The sequence below is a fragment of the Nyctereutes procyonoides genome, unplaced genomic scaffold (genome assembly GCF_905146905.1).
Source record: "Nyctereutes procyonoides isolate TBG_1078 unplaced genomic scaffold, NYPRO_anot_genome, whole genome shotgun sequence".
Lineage (NCBI taxonomy): Eukaryota > Metazoa > Chordata > Mammalia > Carnivora > Canidae > Nyctereutes > Nyctereutes procyonoides.
The window spans coordinates 23,220,029-23,239,131 of record NW_026575082.1 but is presented as its reverse complement, the minus strand read 5'-3'; the positions used below and the strand labels follow the sequence as shown (position 1 = coordinate 23,239,131).

General features: G+C 44.4%; 1 long non-coding RNA gene across 1 annotated transcript in view; it reads left to right on the top strand.

Annotated features, from left to right (window-relative positions):
• Nucleotides 1-18,894, top strand: part of LOC129514626 (uncharacterized) — a 41,641-nt gene extending 22,747 nt beyond the window's left edge. The window contains exons 3-4 of the long non-coding RNA XR_008665470.1: nucleotides 10,815-10,930; nucleotides 18,817-18,894. This is a non-coding gene — a long non-coding RNA (uncharacterized LOC129514626). The remainder of the gene's footprint in view (nucleotides 1-10,814; nucleotides 10,931-18,816) is intronic.
• The last annotated feature ends 209 nt before the right edge of the window (nucleotides 18,895-19,103 follow it).

Below are 19,103 nucleotides of genomic sequence, written 5' to 3'. Positions count from 1 at the left end.
AACCAGAATTGACTCCAGGCTCTGTGGGCCTCAGCAACAGCGGGGTCACAGGCCCCCGGCCAGATGGCGTGGCGCGGCTGAGGAAGGGACGCGGCTTGGGGAGAGGTGGGCGGCCAGACATCGGGGCTGCGTGTGCCAAGGCAGCCTGTGGAGACGAGAAGACCAGCTGGGATGTGCGACAGTCCAGGAACCAAGAGCTTGTGCTGAGGCACATGGAACTTGGCAAGCACAGAGCAGGGGTATGTGGCGTTGCACGGGGACGCAGGTGTCCCGAGCCGCGAGGCAGCGTGTGGGGGGCTGGCCACCTCCCTCTCTCCTGACTCTCTGCCCCTTTGTCTACACGCCAGAGCCGCCGAAGCAAGCCTACAGAGAGCTGAAGAGACACTTACAGTCTAGGGTGTCTGGGGACTGAATTCATAGCCTGAGTCCATTGGCCACCAGGACCCAGATACGTCATCCACTTGACTCCATGGGAATTTGGGGGAAAAACCATTGTCTCCCCCCCAATAGAAATCCAAGCAAGGAGCATGGCAGGTCCGGGGTTAGAGGGAGGCTCTCCTCGCTTGTCCTGTGCCCTCTGCAGGGACTCTGAGGAGCAGAGCCTGCAGAGAGCTCTGAGATCACCTGCTCTAACCCTCATCTTACAAACGAAGACGTGAAGGTGCAAAGGAAGGAGCGAACATGACTTGCTCGGTCACGGCACTGGCAAGAAGCGCAACCAGTCGTCCACACCACGTCTTCCTGTTTGAAACGGCATGATGTTTCCGGCCAACAGCGGCCTTGCTACAGCCTCGGCGTGGTGTTTCGGGGCTCAAGGCCCGTCCGAGCCTTCGCTAATGCCAATGCTGAGCTCTGAGGGTGGCCGCAGGGCCCTGAGCAGCATCACAGACCGGGTTGTGGTTTCCTCTGGGCTCTTTCACCGGCTTTCTCTAAGCGCCTGTTTCACTTCTTCTTTCCTCCTACGTCCTGCTACCCCTGGCGTCTGAATGCCACAGAGGTTGCGTCCACCTGGTCAGCTCTTTCCCTTGAAGAGTTTAGATACCAAAGCACCATTTTTTCCTCTGCTCCTTGGGTCTTGGGTCCGAAATTCTAATCCCCCCAGGAGAGCAGCTCTCAGCTATGCGGTTGGGTGGATTCTGTGACTCAAGTCATCCGGTGGGTGGTGTGAACGATTTGTGCTCAGCTCTACCACCGCGTTAGGCCTGTTAACCTAGCTGATTCATCCACTGGTACTCTATTTATTTGCCGTGTCCCCATTGTAATCAACCCCCCTCTTCCATCAGAGGAGTCGGCGGGGGGAGGAGGCAATAATATGGCACAAGTGATCAACTCCTGACATTGTCAAAGTTGAGGTGGGGGCAGAGGGGCAAGCAGCACCAGATTCCGTCAATGCCCCCGGAATCTCTAAGTGTTCCCTACTCATACCCACCTGCTCGTATTCACACATGGCTCATGGTCCTTCACCGAGCAGCTTTCTGGGGCTGCAAACTCCTTGCCTCACCTGACTCTCCCAACCTGGGGTACAGGCACTAGCCTGCCTTGCAGACGAGGGCAGAGGATTTGAAGGATCAAGCACGCTGCTCATAAAAGGAGCCAGGATATTAACCGAGGTCTCTCTGCTTTGAAGTCTTCCAAGTTTTCTGCGGCACCATCCTGCCTCCCCAAATCGCGTGCTTTTCTGCCTTGCTTCTTCTGTGGTTTCCATAATACCTTCTTTCTAAGGACTAGCTGCGACATTGACTTTCTGTGGATGAAAGGTGTAAACTTCCTTACTCTCAAAAAACCCGAGCAAAAGGGGAGACCCTCTGATTTCAGTGGGTGGTGGTGTGTGGATGCTTAGCACAAAGTCATGGAGTCCCCAGCATCTTGCCTGACCTCCCTACAGCGTCAGCAGGGGATTTGTGGATTAATTCGAAAACTTTGTTCTGCTACATGTTTGGCATTGTTTTGGCCTGTGGTGGAGACAGTGGCCGAGGGACCTCCCTACCCAAGCTGGTCCTGGAAAGCCAAGTTGCTGGGTCAGCCTGACAGGGATGATTGGGGCTGCTGGAATTCAGCCCAGGAAATAGCTCTGCTTCATTCTCCATGGACGAGGTCCCAGGAGAGGCTCAGACGCTCAACAGGAGAAGCCACCGTGGAGCTGGTGTCACTGTGCAGAGGCTGGGAGTCCAGAGACCTAGATTCTCCCAGGCCACTGGAGATGTCCCCTCCCGGACCCTCGGTAAACTGTGTATCTTTCCATCTCTCATATGTTTAGTTTCTGCAACTCTGGTCTTTCATACCATAGATTTTAAAAATAATTGTCACCATTCACCTTTTCCTATGTTTTCCTCAAGAGCTTAAACATTCTCCTGTGTTGCTCTTTTAGACTCAACCCCTCTGTTTCCCTGAAGCATCAGAATTGAGCTATAACTCTGCCTGGGGAATGTGGTGAATTTGACAGATTCTCTAATCTCTTCAAAAACTCCCTTTAAAAAACAGATCCTTAAAAAAAAAAAAAAAAAAAAAACAAAACAAAAAAAAAACAACCAAAAAACAAAAAAACAGATCCTTTCTTTTCATCACTAACAAGGACCTAGTTCCATTTTAGCTTTGCTCCTACTTTGGAAGAGTGAAAACAAAACAAAACAAAACCATCTAAGAAATGGGAAGAGGAAGCAGTAGAAAGGGAAGGCAGATTTAGACAATCTGACCCCGTGGAAACTCAGGGAATGTTTCAGGCTCTGCCTGGTAAGTCATCTTATTTCAGCTTTTGCTTCCTCTCAGTCCTTCCCACAATTTGACAGGTGCCAGAAGCTCCCGCCCCACACAGATAAAGATAAACCTGCTTCTCAGTGGAGCAGAGTCTTAAAGGGTTAATGCCTTGAACATTCAGGCGCTGACCTGGCCACCTAGACCACAGCTCCGGGAAGGAAAGCCTGCAGCCCGGGAAAGCTTTGGTCATGTCAGAATGGAACTCAGAGGTTCCTCTCGATAATCCTGCTCTCACTGCCCAGTGGTGACAGAGGAGGGGGTGTCTTTCTCTCCTCTCAGCCTTAGGTCTTGAGCCCCGTTCCCTCCTTTCACGCTGGTTACTCTAAGTTGTGTCCAAGTATAGCCCTCTACTTATGGGCTATACTTGGATCCACCTGAGCCCTGCTAGGCCATCACTCTCCAGCTAGGGCAGCATAGGGAGTAACGTGGCAAAAATCAGAAATACCCACCTGTCTACCCAGAAGCGAAGGTTGTACCCTGTGTAAGCTTTGTGCTCAGCTCTGGGGGGAATTCAAGGTAAGGGACATCTCTGGGTCTACCTTGAACACAAATATGGAGTCAAAGACCTAGAGTTTGGCTGTCCTCAGAGCCCCACCAAGAAGGCCCCCAAGCCTTCTTAGAAATCAGACATTCGTGAACTCTTTACCTTCTCCCATGCCAGCTAATCAGAACAGATGCATAGGCGGGTGCCTTAAGGGTTTCAGGAGTATCTACATTAGCATTCTCTAGTGTAGGGTTTGACACACTTTTTCCTTAAAGCTCCAGGTAATAAAGATTTGAGGTTTTGCTGGCCATATGGCCTCTATTGTAACTGTTCAGCTCTGCCATTGTCACACAGACGCAGTCATAGGTAACGTGGAAATGAATGAGCAGGGCTGTGTTCCCGTAAAACTTTATGGGCAAGGAAATGTGAATTTCATGTAATTTTCATGTGTCATAAAATATTATTCATCTTTTTCTTTGAAAAAAGCTATTAAAAAAGGTAAAACCATGCTTAGATCTTTGGATGTACAAAAACAGATAGCAGGCCAAGTTTGGCCTATAACCTTGCCAGCTCTTGATTGAACTAACAGCAATGGACACCTACCTAAAATTTCTAGGAACCACCCCAGACTGTTAGCTCCTGCTTTTCTGGAACTTCTATCCTGGAGACAATTCAGAGAGGCCCCACCAGTGGTAGTGGCTGGGGTTACTGTTGTAGCTATAGGCCTAGCTGCCTCTTGATTTCTTGCAATTTCTTAGAGAATTTCTGGAGTTTGTGGCATGACTTTTTTCTCTCTCCAGAGCTGGCTTAGTATATGACTTAGTTTTCTATTGCTGCCATAACACATTACCACAAATTTATCAGCTTAAAATAATGTATTTATCTTACAGTTCTATGTGTCAGAAGTCCAGGTTTGGGCCATGTTGATTGGGTTTCTGTCACCTGCAGTGGAAAGAATCCTGGATAATATAATGGTGTACAATATAACTACCCTCCATTCTGCTTATTATGCCTCTAGACTGTGGGATCTTGAAGAGCAGGGCTTGGGTCCCTTCCACGAACTCCTACAGGAACGGGCACTTAGGGTCTGAATTATAGGGGATTGCCAACGAAGCCTGTAGTAGGGAAGGAAGAGAGACCACTTGACCACAAGAAAATCTGGGGAACAAAATGGGTGCAAAGGAGTCAGCCAAGGAATCCAGGTGCTCAAACATGGAAGTTTGAGCAACAGAAAACAGGAGAAAGAGGTGGCAAATACAAGCCTTACTCCGCTGTCCCTCTCATTCCCATCCATGTCTGTCAACCTGGCTGTAATCTAGGTACCATGACGTTTTTAGCTCCCATCTTTCTGGAACTTCTCTACTTCCCGAGACGATGCAGAGCACCTTAGCAAGGCCCTACCAGTGATAGGGACTGGATTTCCTCTTGTTACCTGGTGTGTGCATCCTTTGTGAGTAGTGCTTAGAAGATGCCTGAGACCCAGGACATGCTCAGTAAATATAACCTATTATTACTTTTACTATTATACATTTTTAGTATTCTTTTCAAAAATGAAAGCTCAAGTCAAGTGGGCCCAGCTCCCCAAGTGTTTTGATGTTGACCGGTTGTAAGAATATATTTCGTAACAAGCTGAAGAATAAATCTAAAGTTTCTGTTAACTGTGATAGACAATTCTGATCTATGGAGGTGACATTAGCATAGAAGCTGTGACGGCAAAGGGACAAAGCTGGTGTGTAATTGTGGCTCATTCAGAACTCTGACAAGTCACGTTGGATTCTGAAAGATGGACTTTGGGTTTATAAAAGAAGGATTATAAATTCAGGGATTTTAAGGAAAATTATTACTATCTTAGTTTCTGAGTGTGGAGAAAGAGGATCAAAAGTAATTTTCAGTATGAACAGGAATTTCAGTAGCCCATTTGGGGAAAAGGTTTTATCTTCTCTTGTATGTAATAGTCATTATAAGATGAATTATTAGCTTTTACATCTCAATCTGATGTCACATTTCTCAACTTTATTGCTGTGATTTAATATTCTAACTTAAGCATGTTTCCAAAGAGAAATCACAGACGAATTATTGCTGGGAAGGAGATTTCAAGATTTCCAATGGGTGAGCATGAAAGAAGTATAAAAAAATAGGCTTTGGGTTGTCTTTCTTTCCTTCTTCTTTCTTTTCTTTTTTTTTTAAAGAGCTTGTAGAATTTTAGAGCTTCATTCTTTTCTCTAGAGCAGGGTAGATGCAGTTTTGGTAAGTTGGATCACTGGACACAGCTCTTTGATCACATTAGTTGAAAGGGACTGGCACATCCTTTCATTTCCTTCAAACACTATGTCACTTTGACACATCCTGTGACTTCCTCCTGTAGTCCATTTATATTCTATTTCTCTTTCTGGATTGTAACTTCTTTTAGGGAAAGAAGCTCATCTTATACATATACACGTGCCCATCTTTGCTGATAGCTAACTGAGGGCCCTGTATGTAATAATAACACTTGAAAAATGGATGTGTTTGTGGAAGTTAAGCATAGTGCAGAGAGAGATTCCAGAATTCTCTATAAGACCACAGACACAGTCCACTGTCTAGCTCTCACATCATCCACTTCCTAGGTGGATAGCATTGGCTATCAGGACTCTGATCATCCTAAAACTGTGGGGGACTTCCCTACAAACTTACTTTGTAGGGAAGATTGATTCTGTACATGGTACAGCCTATTTTCTGGCATGAAACCCTTCCCCAGTTACACAAGGCTTGAAGATAATAACCCTTTACAGGAATACAGATTTTTAAATAGCTTACAAAGTATTTTCACTCTCTACCCATTGCTTACCAATTGGGGAAGTCATCTTACATTCTTTGGAGAGTTTAAAGGTTTGATTTGTCTGTCCTACCTTCAAAGCCAAGGTTATGGATTCCTTGTACCATGTAATGTTAGGAGTTGGAGAAGCTATCCAAGATTGCCTTGAATCATGTTCCTGATGCAGAAACTTGAGTCTGGCTTTGTGGAAGTGGGGGGTAGATGAGCCTGGACCTTAAGCAGAGAGGATTGACTAAGTGGGTGGTGTAGACTCCAGAAGGAGTGTGGAGGTGATGGTGGGAAAGGGGATGGAAGGAGGGGATAAAGGGAAGTAGAAACCTACTAGGTGTGTTTTAGAAATAATGAGAAGACAAGTATGACTTGTAAGCACGGTGGGAAGTGAAGGGAACTTGCATTTCATAAACCAGGCCCTGGGCCAAGCACTTTACTTAATGTTCACAGTACAGTCGACCTTGAACAATGTGGAACTAGGGCACCAATGCCCCATGCAAGCAAAAATCTGAGTATAGGTTTTGACTCCCTCAAAACTTAACAGCTAATAGCCTACTGTTGGCCAGAAGCCTTACCCAGAACATCGACAGTCGATTAACACATATTTTGTGTGTTATATGTTTTATATAGTGTATTCTTACAATAGAGTCAGCTAGAGGAAAGAAAATGTTATTAAGAAAATCATAAAAAAGAGAAAAGACATTTACACTGTATAGTATATTAAAAAATTCACATACGAGTGGAACCACGCAGCTCCAACCCATGTTGTTCAAAGTCAACTACAGTTCCATTGTATCCCTGATGCTCAGTCCATTTTACAGATAATGAAGCCGCGCATCCAGCTCGACTTGCCCTTGCTCACGTAGCCAGTGTGTCTTCCCACCTCTTGTTCTGTAAAGGCTCACAAAGGGAACCAATTCAGCAACATTACACAGGAAGTGAGGTTAGGGCTATTCTATAAAAGGCTTTGATGTCCAGCTAAGGAGGAGGATAGGCTCATCTTAGAGACAGTGGAGAGGCATTCAAAGTGTTCAGTTCGGGACTTTGGGAGGTGGGGTTTATGACACGAGAAAGGAGGTGAGTTAGGAGGCTTTAACCTGGTAGCCATAAATTCCTCAGCCCATCTTTGAAATTCGAGCTTTCCACTTTAGTTCCCATTGGCCCTAATGTGTTTATTAGGTTGTACCCATTCTCAAAGGGGAACGGGGACAGGGAGAGTGTCTACAACTCCACTGATCCACACTTGCACCTACTCAAGCTGTTAGAATGAGGGTGAGGACATTTTCCCACTTGGTGCTGGCAGATTCCAGGGGAGAGAAGGGCGTGCTAGCTACTGCTTTCTTAGCGGCACCAAGCAATGGTAGCCAAGAGAGCATTATAAGCATCCATTCTGAGTTTTTCTTATCTTCCCCATTCTCGTTTTAGTCCCTCAAGTAATGTCCTCACTTTGGGGCTGGAAATTTTTCAGCTCGCCATCAATTTCCTTGCTGTTGAGGAACAGAGGTGAGTCGTTGACATTATTACCTTATTGCCCACAATAAGTTTAATGTGAAATGGAATTATGGGACAGGGCTCGACGGCTATCTATTGCCTGAAGATTAACACCTCACCTTCACCCTGGTGTTTATATTTAATAAGTGCATGCCTTCATCATTTGTCTTTCAGCAGGACTGTTATCCATCCTCTTGTGCAATTAAAGCAGCTGACTGCCTCATTAGCCACGAATCCATCTTGGCATAGTTTACCTTCCCTTTTCATGCTGTGGGCCTGCTCAGTTCCAGATCTCCTGGCATCGCCCCCTGAACTGCCAGGGTGACCCTGGAAAACATTTTAAGTAGGTAAAACTTATCGACAGTATGCTCCTTTTTCTAATGACTTCATGCTGACCCTGGGCTGCCCAGAGATGCCCACACAACGCCCACAAAGGCATGGGCATTGATTGCCAAATTCTTGGGACTTTCTTGGCTGCCTTCTTCTCTATTAAAACCTACCCCTCTTTTCCCCCCTCTGCTGCTGCAGGGTCTTATTCTCAGCTAGGTGAACATAAGAGACAACAAATCAGTCCAAAAATTTCTAATCTTCACTAATGAGTAGCTGAGCTAGTGTATAAACTTCTAAGGTAACATTTCTTCTTTTTCTTATAGAAAATTTAGAGCTGCAGGGAACTTAACAGACCATTGTAGTACAAGCCTCAGAGGTTCTGAGTCAGTAAATCTGAAGTGGGGTTAAGTACATGAATTTGGAAAAGCTTCAGTTGATTCTCCAACGTCACTGTGGATCAAGATACTTCTCTCAAGAGATAATAATTATGAAGCTCTAAAGCTGCACTGTAGAACACAGTAGCCCCTTGTCATATGTGGAATTTACATTTAAATTAACTGAAATTAAAGTTGAAAATTCAGTTCCTTAGTCACACTAGCCTGATTTTAAGTACTCGTAGCCACATGTAGCTGGTGGCTAGCATATTCAACAATGCAGATGTAGACTATTTCCATCATTATCAAAATCTCTCTTGGTCAGTGCTGCTGTAAAGCATGAATCCTATATTGTTTATTGTGTTATTATAAGTCAAGAAACAGCCCACTGGGAGGCAGAGCAAGATGAGAAGTCAGAGGGAGGCCTTAGGACCTGCCTTTGCTGAGGGGGAAAGTACTGGTCAGTGGGCATTTCCCTGCTGCCTGGAGTATCAGCCCACCCCGGTTAGATTGCAACTTCTAGCTGTGTTTCATCACGTTTGTAGCAATTCATATAAATACCACCTTATGGTGACAGGCTAATTCTAATAAAACTTATATTCTACTCCTTGGCTTTCTAGCTTCATATCCATTCACTTACATGATGCTCACAATAATCATAGGAAAAGTAATAATCCCTCAAATTTGAAAGCGCAAGAGCATGAATACTCATCAATGGAGGGATTCCCCCAAGGTAATGTTGATTGAGAGGAGCAGATGTGGGGAAGTGTGCATAGCATTATACTGGTTTTTTTAGACATTTGCTCCCTGGCCCGTTCCTCACTCTTCCTCTGCTTTCTGGATTACAAAATGGCAGATGCCTATGGATCGTGTTTTCCAGGCTCCCATGTCAGCTGGCTTCCAGCTGAGTTTAGGCAATGGGAATCATGGTGGATTGCTGTGGACTATAAGCAAGAGAGGGCATCATCTTCAGCAGCAGTGTCTGTCCTCCATGGCTCTGACTGCCTAGACAGCTTCGCTGTGGAGCCAGCCTCCACCAGGTGACCATAGCTCCTGGGATGGGATAGCATTATGTCCTGTGTGCCTTCAGCCTCAGGTTGATAGCAGTTCATTGCTCTTGTCAACTTCTGAGCTGTCTCACCATTCCGTACTTGGCTTCTTTGTGCATCCGTTTCCAGTGTAACCAATATCCTGCATTGAATTCTCTCTGACTTAGAATGGTTTCTGTTTTCTTGACTGCATTCCATTTAAAACAAATATGATCCTGCTATGTAAAAAATGCCGACCTATACAAAATGAGTCTGTGTGTCATATATATGTGTGTGTCTGATTATGTGACTTTGGGGAAACCATAAAAGGATAAATACTAGATTGCTCACATGGAATAAGAGGACGGGTGTGAGGACCTACATGGTGAAGAGGTGAGAGAAGGATGGAGTTAAACTAAAAAGAAGGAAAAAACTGCATTAAAATTAATGATAAAATTAATGATATAATTATGCATTTATATAAAATCATGTGTGCTTATGTTCAAATAAGAGAGATAATAAAACTCGCTGGCACAGTTTACTGACCTGCCCATGGGTCAGTAAGTGGTGCAGCTAGATTCTGAACCCAGATCTTCCAACTCCAAATTTGGGTGTAGCATGGTAGTCAAGAATTCCAATTCTGGATCCAGACCGCCAGTGTCCATGAGCATGGACCCATCATTTTCTGCTTTGCCTGGTGTCCTAACTGGTAAAACAGGGGTAATGATAGTGACCACCTGGAGTTGTTGAAAGGATGAAATTAGTTACTATTTTCAAAACACTTGGCACATAGTAGGTTCAATTAAGTGTCAAAGAGGTGTTATTCCTCTCTATCACTTTGTTGTATTATGAGTATCAAGAAAAATATGAATATTGCTTCCACTGTTTTAATTTTTACATTTGCACTTTGAGGAACAGGCAGTTTTAAGATCTGATCAAACTTAACCCAACATAAGCAAAATAATGCGCCTCTGCCTAGGGACAAAAAAAAAATTAAAGGAATTGGAATAGAAATTTTACTTTGGGGAATCTATCCTAGTGAAACAAAGGTAAGTATGGAAATAACTTTATGTACAAATTTGCTTCTTGCTGCATTTTCATAATAACAAAAGATTGGGAGATACTTAAATGTCCTACCATGAGGAATTAGTTAAGATAACTGTTGGGGATCCCGGGGTGACTCAGCGGTTTACCGCCACCTTCAGCCCAGGGCGTGATCCCAGGGTCCTGGGATCGACTCCCACATCCAGCTCCCCACAGGGGCTCCTTCTGCCTGTGTCTCTGCCTCTCTCTCTGTGTCTCTCATGAATAAATAAATAAAATCTTAAAAAAAGATAACTGCTTAATATCTATTTCATGGAGTACAATTGCTTAAGAAATTAGGTAGTAACATCTTAAGTACTCATACTATAATGTTGTGTAGACATACAGAATTTTAAATTATAGGCATTATTATATTGAAATAAAATTCTTGCATGGAAATGGCTAGAATGACATATATTGTTATAATGAAGAAATCAGAGCATATCCAATTTTATATCAAGCAGAGACTAATTAGAGGTGAAGCCTTTCCAGTCCTGGCTGTGTGATATTGGCAGTCTTCCCTGATACATCAGTCTTCTCTTCGGGATGAAAATCAAGATTGGAGGCAGCACACTAGACTGTGAGTCTTTTTCATGAGCTGATGTTTCATTGGAATGTGTGTGTGTGTGTGCAGGGGGACATCTATCAAGGGAAGGGGGTTCCTAGATTTGTGGAGTGACTAGGGGAAGAATGGAGGGTGTGGAAGGAAAATGTGCACTATCTTACTTGCAAAGGTTTATCTCAGAGTCAGGCCAACAGTGACAATCAAATGAAGTCAGAACTCCTTTCTGGCATCCAGTCCAGATGACCCTGATTAAACCCGTGGGTCAGAGCATCCTGGGAAGACTTAGTGGTTCCCTCTCTTCAAACACTTACCATATTTTGCTTTGTGTTTGTGCAATATCTTCACTGCAAGCTTTTGAGGACAAGGCAAGGACACTGTGTTCCATTTTATTTTTTGAGGTATAATTTATATACCATGTAATTCACTTATTTCACATGTGCGTGTTCATGGTATTTAGTATATTCATAGAGTTGGGCAACTATCACCACTAGTTAATTTCAGAACATTTTCATCACCCCAGAAAGAAACACCATACCCATTAACAGTTACTCCCAATTACCTCTTTTCTTTAGCCCCTGAAAATGACCAATCCATCTTCTGCCTCTAGGGATTTTCCTATTCCGGACATGCCAAATAAATGGAAACATAAAATTTGTGGCTTTTTTTTTTGCATGTGGCTTATCCATGTTGTAACATTTGTTCCTATTTTCATGAAGCTTATGACCATTAGATAAGTAATCACATGAATAGATAAATAATGGTAAACTATGGAACTCATGTGAAAACATTAAGACCATATTTAACTTGGGTAAGGAGGGAAATCTTCTTTGGTGAAGGAACATTTAGGACAGGTCCTAAAGGGTGAGCAGACACTAGCCAGGGGGAAGGACGGAGGGACATAGGATTAGCACATGAAGATCCAATGGCAAGAATAGGAATGTGGGTTGTAAATTCCAGGAAAGAAAAAAAGGGCATCGTAGGCGGTTCATCATGAACAGAGAAGTGGGTGATATATGTTTTGGCTGGTGAATTAGGCAGGGGCCAGATCATACAACATCTTATAACCCTTGTTAAGGGTTTTAAAATTTTATCTCAAGTGCAATAGAAAGCAATTAGACTGTTTTAAGTAGAGAAATGTGAAGAGTCAGTTGTTTGTTAATAAAAGATCATTCTGGAGACTATTTGGAGAAGGGAGGCCAGATAGGAGAGCTTTAGTAAACCTGGAGAGAGCTGATGGTGGTCAGGCTAGGGTGGAGGCAGTGCAAGTAGATGGGTTTGAGGTTTTTATTAAAAGTAGAACCTGTAGGATTTGGTTATTGGTCAAATATAAATGCTGAGGAAAAGGAAGGGCCCAAGGTTGACTCCTAGTTTTCTGGCGTGAGCCACTGCATGGAGGAGAGGGCCATTTAGTGAGATGGGAAGGGCTGGAGGAGGAGCCTAGTGAGGGCTTGGGGTCAGGATCAAGAGTTGGTTTTGGACCGAGTAAGTTTAAGATGTTCCTGCGGCACAGCATCTCATAGCAGAGAGCAGAGAGGCAGTTGGATCATCTACCGGAGCCGGAAGAGAGGTTCCTCCTGGAGATAGGTATTTAGAGTCTTTGGCACATAAAGGGCTGTGGACGGTTTAAGATTGCCAGGGCAGATAATGATGAGAGGTGTGAGGAAGGCCCAGGTCCAAGGTCCTAGTTAATTTCTAGATAATGTTCAAATAGAGGAGGAGAGCCAGCAAAGCAGGCTGGGAATGGATAGCCAGAAAAGCAGGATGAAAGCTGGAAAGTGGGGTGTAGAGGCACAGAAGCCACAAGAAGACAGTTTTTTAAAACAGAACACAGCTACTGAGAAGGTTACTAAGATTTTGGTAGTAGTAGGATTTTTGATGTGCCTGGTGACAGCCGCTTTCGTAGATTGGGGGAGGCAGGCGCTAAACGGGGGTAAGTGGGAGAATTAAGGCAAAGTGGGAAACTGGAGACGGGCTATATTGACAATTCCTATGAGTAGCTGGCGGTCCGGGAGAGTAGAGAAGTAGAGCAACCTCTGGGTCAAGGAACATAGCTTAGTTTTAATTTTGGCTCCTTCATTAGGATTGGAGAAAGTAGAGCCTATTTGGTTTTTTTTTTAATAAATGATTTTTTTATTGGTGTTCAATTTACCAACATACAGAATAACACCCAGTGCTCATCCCGTCAAGTGCCCCCTCAGTGCCTGTCACCCATTCCCCCCCAACCCCCACCCTCCTCCCCTTCCACCACCCCTAGTTCGTTTCCCAGAGTTAGGAGTCTTTATGTTCTGTCTCCCTTTCTGGTATTTCCCACACATTTCTTCTCCCTTCCCTTATATTCCCTTTCACTATTATTTATATTCCCCAAATGAATGAGAACATACACTGTTTGTCCTTCTCCGATTGACTTACTTCACTCAGCATAATACCTTCCAGTTCCATCCATGTTGAAGCAAATGGTGGGTATTTGTCATTTCTAATGGCTGAGGAATATTCCATTGTATACATAGACCACAGCTTCTTTATCCATTCATCTTTCAATGAACACCGAGGCTCCTTCCACAGTTTGGCTATTGTGGACGTTACGCTATAAACATCAGGGTGCAGGTGTCCCATAGTTTCACTACATCTGTGTTTTGGGGAGTAAATCCCCAGCAGTGCAATTGCTGGGTCGTAGGGCAGGTCTATTTTTAACTCTTTGAGGAACCTCCACACAGTTTTCCAGAGTGGCTGCACCAGTTCACATTCCCACCAACAGTGCAAGAGGGTTCCCCTTTCTCCACATCCTCTCCAGCATTTGTGGTTTCCTGCCTTGTTAATTGTCCCCATTCTCACTGGGGTGAGGTGGTATCTCATTGTGGTTCTGATTTGTATTTCCCTGATGGCAAGTGATGCGGAGCATTTTCTCATGTGCTTGTTGGCCATGTCTATGTCTTCCTCTGTGAGATTTCTCTTCATGTCTTTTGCCCATTTCATGATTGGATTGTTTGTTTCTTTGGTGTTGGGTTTAAGAAGTTCTTTATAGATTAAGGGAAATAAATGACAGCCTGAGGAAGAAAAACCTACATTTAATTGGGGTTCCTGAGGGCGCCGAAAGGGCCAGAGGGCCAGAATATGTATTTGAACAAATCCAAGCTGAAAACTTTCCTAATCTGGGAAGGGAAACAGGCATTCAGATCCAGGAAATAGAGAGATCCCCCCCTAAAATCAATAAAAACCATTCAACACCTCGACATTTAATAGTGAAGCTTGCAAATTCCAAAGATAAAGAGAAGATCCTTAGAGCAGCAAGAGACAAGAAATCCCTGACTTTCATGGGGAGGAATATTAGGGTAACAGCAGACCTCTCCACAGAGACCTGGCAGGCCAGAAAGGGCTGGAAGGATATATTCAGGGTCCTAAATGAGAATAACATGCAGCCAAGAATACTTTATCCAGCAAGGCTCTCATTCAAAATGGAAGGAGAGATAAAGAGCTTCCAAGACAGGCAGGAGCTGAAAGAATCTGTGACCTCCAAACCAGCTCTGCAAGAAATTTTAAGGGGGACTCTTAAAATTCCCCTTTAAGAAGAAGTTCAGTGGAACAATCCACAAAAACAAGGACTGAATAGATATCATGATGACACTAAACTCATATCTGTCAATAGTAACTCTGAACGTGAACGGGCTTAATGACCCCATCAAAAGGCGCAGGGTTTCAGACTGGATAAAAAAGCAGGACCCATCTATTTGCTGTCTACAAGAGACTCATTTTAGACAAAAGGACACCTACAGCCTGAAAATAAAAGGTTGGAGAACCATTTACCATTCAAATGGTTCTCAAAAGAAAGCAGGGGTAGCCATCCTTATATCAGATAAACTAAAATTTACCCCGAAGACTGTAGTGAGAGATGAAGAGGGACACTGTATCATACTTAAAGGATCTATCCAGCAAGAGGACTTAACAATCCTCAATATATATGCCCCGAATGTGGGAGCTGCCAAATATTTAAACCAATTAATAACCAAAGTGAAGAAATACTTAGATAATAATACACTTATACTTGGTGACTTCAATCTAGTGCTTTCTACCCTCGATAGGTCTTCTAAGCACAACATCTCCAAAGAAACGAGAGCTTTAAATGATACACTGGACCAGATGGATTTCACAGATATCTACAGAACTTTACATCCAAACTCAACTGAATACACATTCTTCTCAAGTGCATGGAACTTTCTCCAGAATAGACCACATACTGGGTCACAAATTGGGTCTGAACCGACACCAAAAGATTGGGATCGTCCCCAGCATATTCTCAGACCATAATGCCTTGAAATTAGAACTAAATCACAACAAGAAGTTTGGAAGGACCTCAAACACGTGGAGGTTAAGGACCATCCTGCTAAAAGATGAAAGGGTCAACCAGGAAATTAAAAAAGTAGAGCCTATTTGGATGCTGACAGAAAGCAGGTTGAAGATACTTGAAGGCATGAGAGGCAATATTGACGTAATCAGCTCCCTGCAAGGTGGTGAGGAGAGTGACCCAGGGTACACGGGGCTGGAGGGAGCTTGTGGAGGCTGGGGCAAATGTGGCAGGAGGAAGCAAGAAGGTGGGTGGAGACAGACGGGCAAAGGGCAGGAGCAGGCATCTCCTTCTGGTGGACTTCTGGTGGGTTCCTTATGAAAGGAGACATGAGGATCTCTGAAAAGTGAAGAGCTGGGTAAACGTCTGAATTATGAGAGATGTGAAGAAGGAATAAAATAATCCTTGTGGGGGATGGAAGAGAAAACTCAATACAGAGACAGTAAGGGAACAAACACCCAAGCATTTTGCTTGTCGTTCACTTGTACAGACACCCCCTCTTCTGTGCCACACTGAACGAGACCTATTTGCTGCCCGAGTGTTGCTCACTGGAGACATGGCCATAAATATCGGACATCATTGAAATGTGATCAATGCAGAAATAGAAGAAAACAGAGTGGACTGTGGAAGGAAGGAGAGGTGTCGAAAGGAAAGGCGGTCTGGGTGTTGGGAGGTGTTGGCATTGGTTAGGGAGGGTGTTTCTGGAGAAAATATTTGAGTGAGAGCCGAGAGCAGAAAACTAAGTGTCAGACAAGAGCCCAGAAAGCTGGAGAGATTCCAGAAAGTTCAATGAGAGCGGAGCCTAAGGTGAAGGTGGAATGGGCAGTAGTAAGCGAGGGACTTGGAAGGTTGGAGGGAGCCGATCCCCAGAGAATACCCACTGTGGCTCACACTGTGGCCACGTGCGTTGGGGAGCTCCTGCAGGCCCGATGGGGGGCGCAGCCGACTCACCCTCACAGTGGGTCACTGGCGACTGTGGGGAGCGATTTGAAGGAACAGGGAGCGCGACCAGGAGAGATCGGTCACTAAGCTCCGGCAATAGTGTGATGAGGGACGGATCAGGTGACCTTGAGTATCCCTCCACCTCTGCAGTCTCCCCTTGAGATCCAACATCTGGGCGGGAATTTGCTGTTGGTCAGACCGGGCTCATTGCCCAGCGCCTGGGTGGTCCGGAGAGGGGAATATCTGCCCTGCTCGGCACACCAGCAGAGCATGCAGCTGGCCTCCCGGTTACCCCCTAAGTCAGGGAAGTCCACCCAAAGAGAAAGCTCTTGTCCTTATTGCTGAGCAGACAAAACAATGGCAGGTGTCCACTCTACTCTAGATCCAGAACTAGCCATTCCGGAACTTCCCTAAGGCAGCCGTATGCTTTGCAGATTTCTTCATTTTATTTTATTTTATTTTATTATTTTATTTTATTTTATTTCATTTCATTTCATTATTTCATTTTATTTATTTATTTATTTATTTATTTATTTATTTATTTATTTATTTAGATTTCTTCATTTTAATAGGTATACATTTACCTCTTTCTTCCTAGCAACTGCATGATTAAATTCCTAATTAGATAGATCTCAAGATATGATTTGTCTGGACCTCTGGACTCACCCAAGAAGGTGTGATTCTGACTTTGATTCATTTATTTCCTAGGTTTAGACCAAGGCCAGGCCAATCCTAGTGTCACAGCTCTGGCTACAGAGCGAATTGCAGTTCATTACACTACATTTTTCTAGTTTATCCTCCAGATAGAGAAAACAATTGGGTTTCGGTAGCCCCCATTCAGGGACTCGAGATGACCACCCAGACTTCGTCAAGGTTCTTCCTTCTTACCCAGCATCTAGAACCTTTCTCCAGGAATAATCCGGGCACTGATTATTGATCTGGGCACAAATATAAACACAGAGCTCATGTTTGTTTACCCTCGCTCAGGGCTCACAGTCCTTTGTTGCCTGATCTCCAATGTGTGAAAACTTCTGTGTCATGTCCTCCCTTTGTTTATTTCTGGCGGGAGAGTAAATATAGTCCCTTTCCCTTCATCTTGGCTGGAGGTAGGAGTCTCTTTTGCTGAATAACTGGTTTACGTGTCAACCTAAATCTCATTGGAAAATTCAATTTTCTTGTCTTTTTCTATTGTCCATGTAAATTGTATAAAATATCTATAACATATAAAATATCTATTCCTTGAAAATATGGCTAATACTTGTAAAATCATGTAGGTTTAGACCTTTTTATTTTTGCTGGTTTTTTTGGCTTTTGTTTGATTTTTGTACTGGGACAAGAAGGAATAATTTTGTTTCTCATTCTTTTCTTTTTTTTAAGATTTTATTTATTCATTCATGAGAGATACAGAGGGAAAGAAGCAGAGACACAGGCAGAGGGAGAAGCAGGCTCCATGCAGGGAGCCCGATGTGGGACTCAATCCCAGGACCCCGGGGTCATGCCCTGAGTTGAAGGTGGTGCTAAACCACTGAGCCACCCAGGTGTCTCTCATTATTATTATTAATTATTATTATTATTATTTTAGGATTTATTTATTTATTTGAGAGACAGAGAGAGAGCACTAGTGGAAGGGTTAGAAGGAGAAGGAGAGAGAATCTTAACCCAACTCTGCAGTGAGCTTGGGGTCTAATGTGGGATACAATCTCACGACCCTGAGATCACGACCTGATCGACACCCGGAGTCAGATGCTCAACCAACTGTGCCCCCAAGGTGCTTCTCTCTCATTCTAATTTTAAATTATAAATTGTCTTTTTTCAAATATCCTACTTCTTTTTTGTGCTGATTTGTGCATTTTTACATTTGTCTAGTAATTCAAATTTTGCATCTTGTTTTTTTAAAAGATGGGCATATAATTATCCATATATGCTTTTATGGTCTTTATTACTTCTGTGTCTGTGGTTGGATAGAGCCCATTTTCTCTCCAATTTATTTTATTTGTATCTTTTATTAGGCCTTCCAGGAAATTGGCTCTGGTTGGGGCCATGTGGCCAGAAGGTTGTGGTGCCTGAGTCACATGCCCTGCCCACTGGGGGCAGGGGTTTGCCCCTGAGACAGGGGAGGGTGGTTTCCTGGGATATGTTTAGGGTTCAGCTAACCAAACAGAGTGGATGTGTGCTGGGAACAAAATACTCCCTGGCGTACGAATTTCACACGTGGAGCTAATGTAGATTAAAACAGGTAAACAAATTTGTGAAATGGGAATAAAGTGAGTAAGCGCTTCCGGCAGTCGAGCTGCTGTACTTAGCGGGGTCAAGCTGTTACCACTAATAGGAAACAGACACATGACGTCATTTTCCATCAGGAGAGACTGTGTACATTCTTGTACACGGAGCGCTTCCGAAGACAAGCGTTTCCCAGATGCTGTGTGTGGAGCTGGGGGGTCGGGGCCAGGTCGGCAGGTGCCCAGCTGCCCTCTCGGCGCTCGGGCTGACAGTTCACGCAGCTGGTGGCTGTGGTGGAGGAACCAGATGCGGATGGGGGAGTCTGTACCTGGATTAGCCCCGAGCTGGGGTGTTGCTGAGGTCTCACTGAGTGCTCAGTGCTCTGCCTGGCCTTTTACAGGGAAACATCCTTCCAGAACTTTCTGAGGCTGGTTGGCTGATGGCAGGTGCCCTGGGCCTGCACCCAGAGCCGGTTCCTGTGGTGCGAACGAGCCGTTAGCCAGGATGCAATCACGCCCCCGGCACCAACACTGGCCCGAACTCCTACAGCTCTTTATAAATGTAAGGGGATGTCTGGTTGGCCCAACACCCAGGCTTTGCTGTATGGTGGCACACACGTCACATGTCGCTCCTCCTGCCGCAGGCCAGCACTGGCCTCGAGTTCCCTTCCCACGTGATTATTCACTG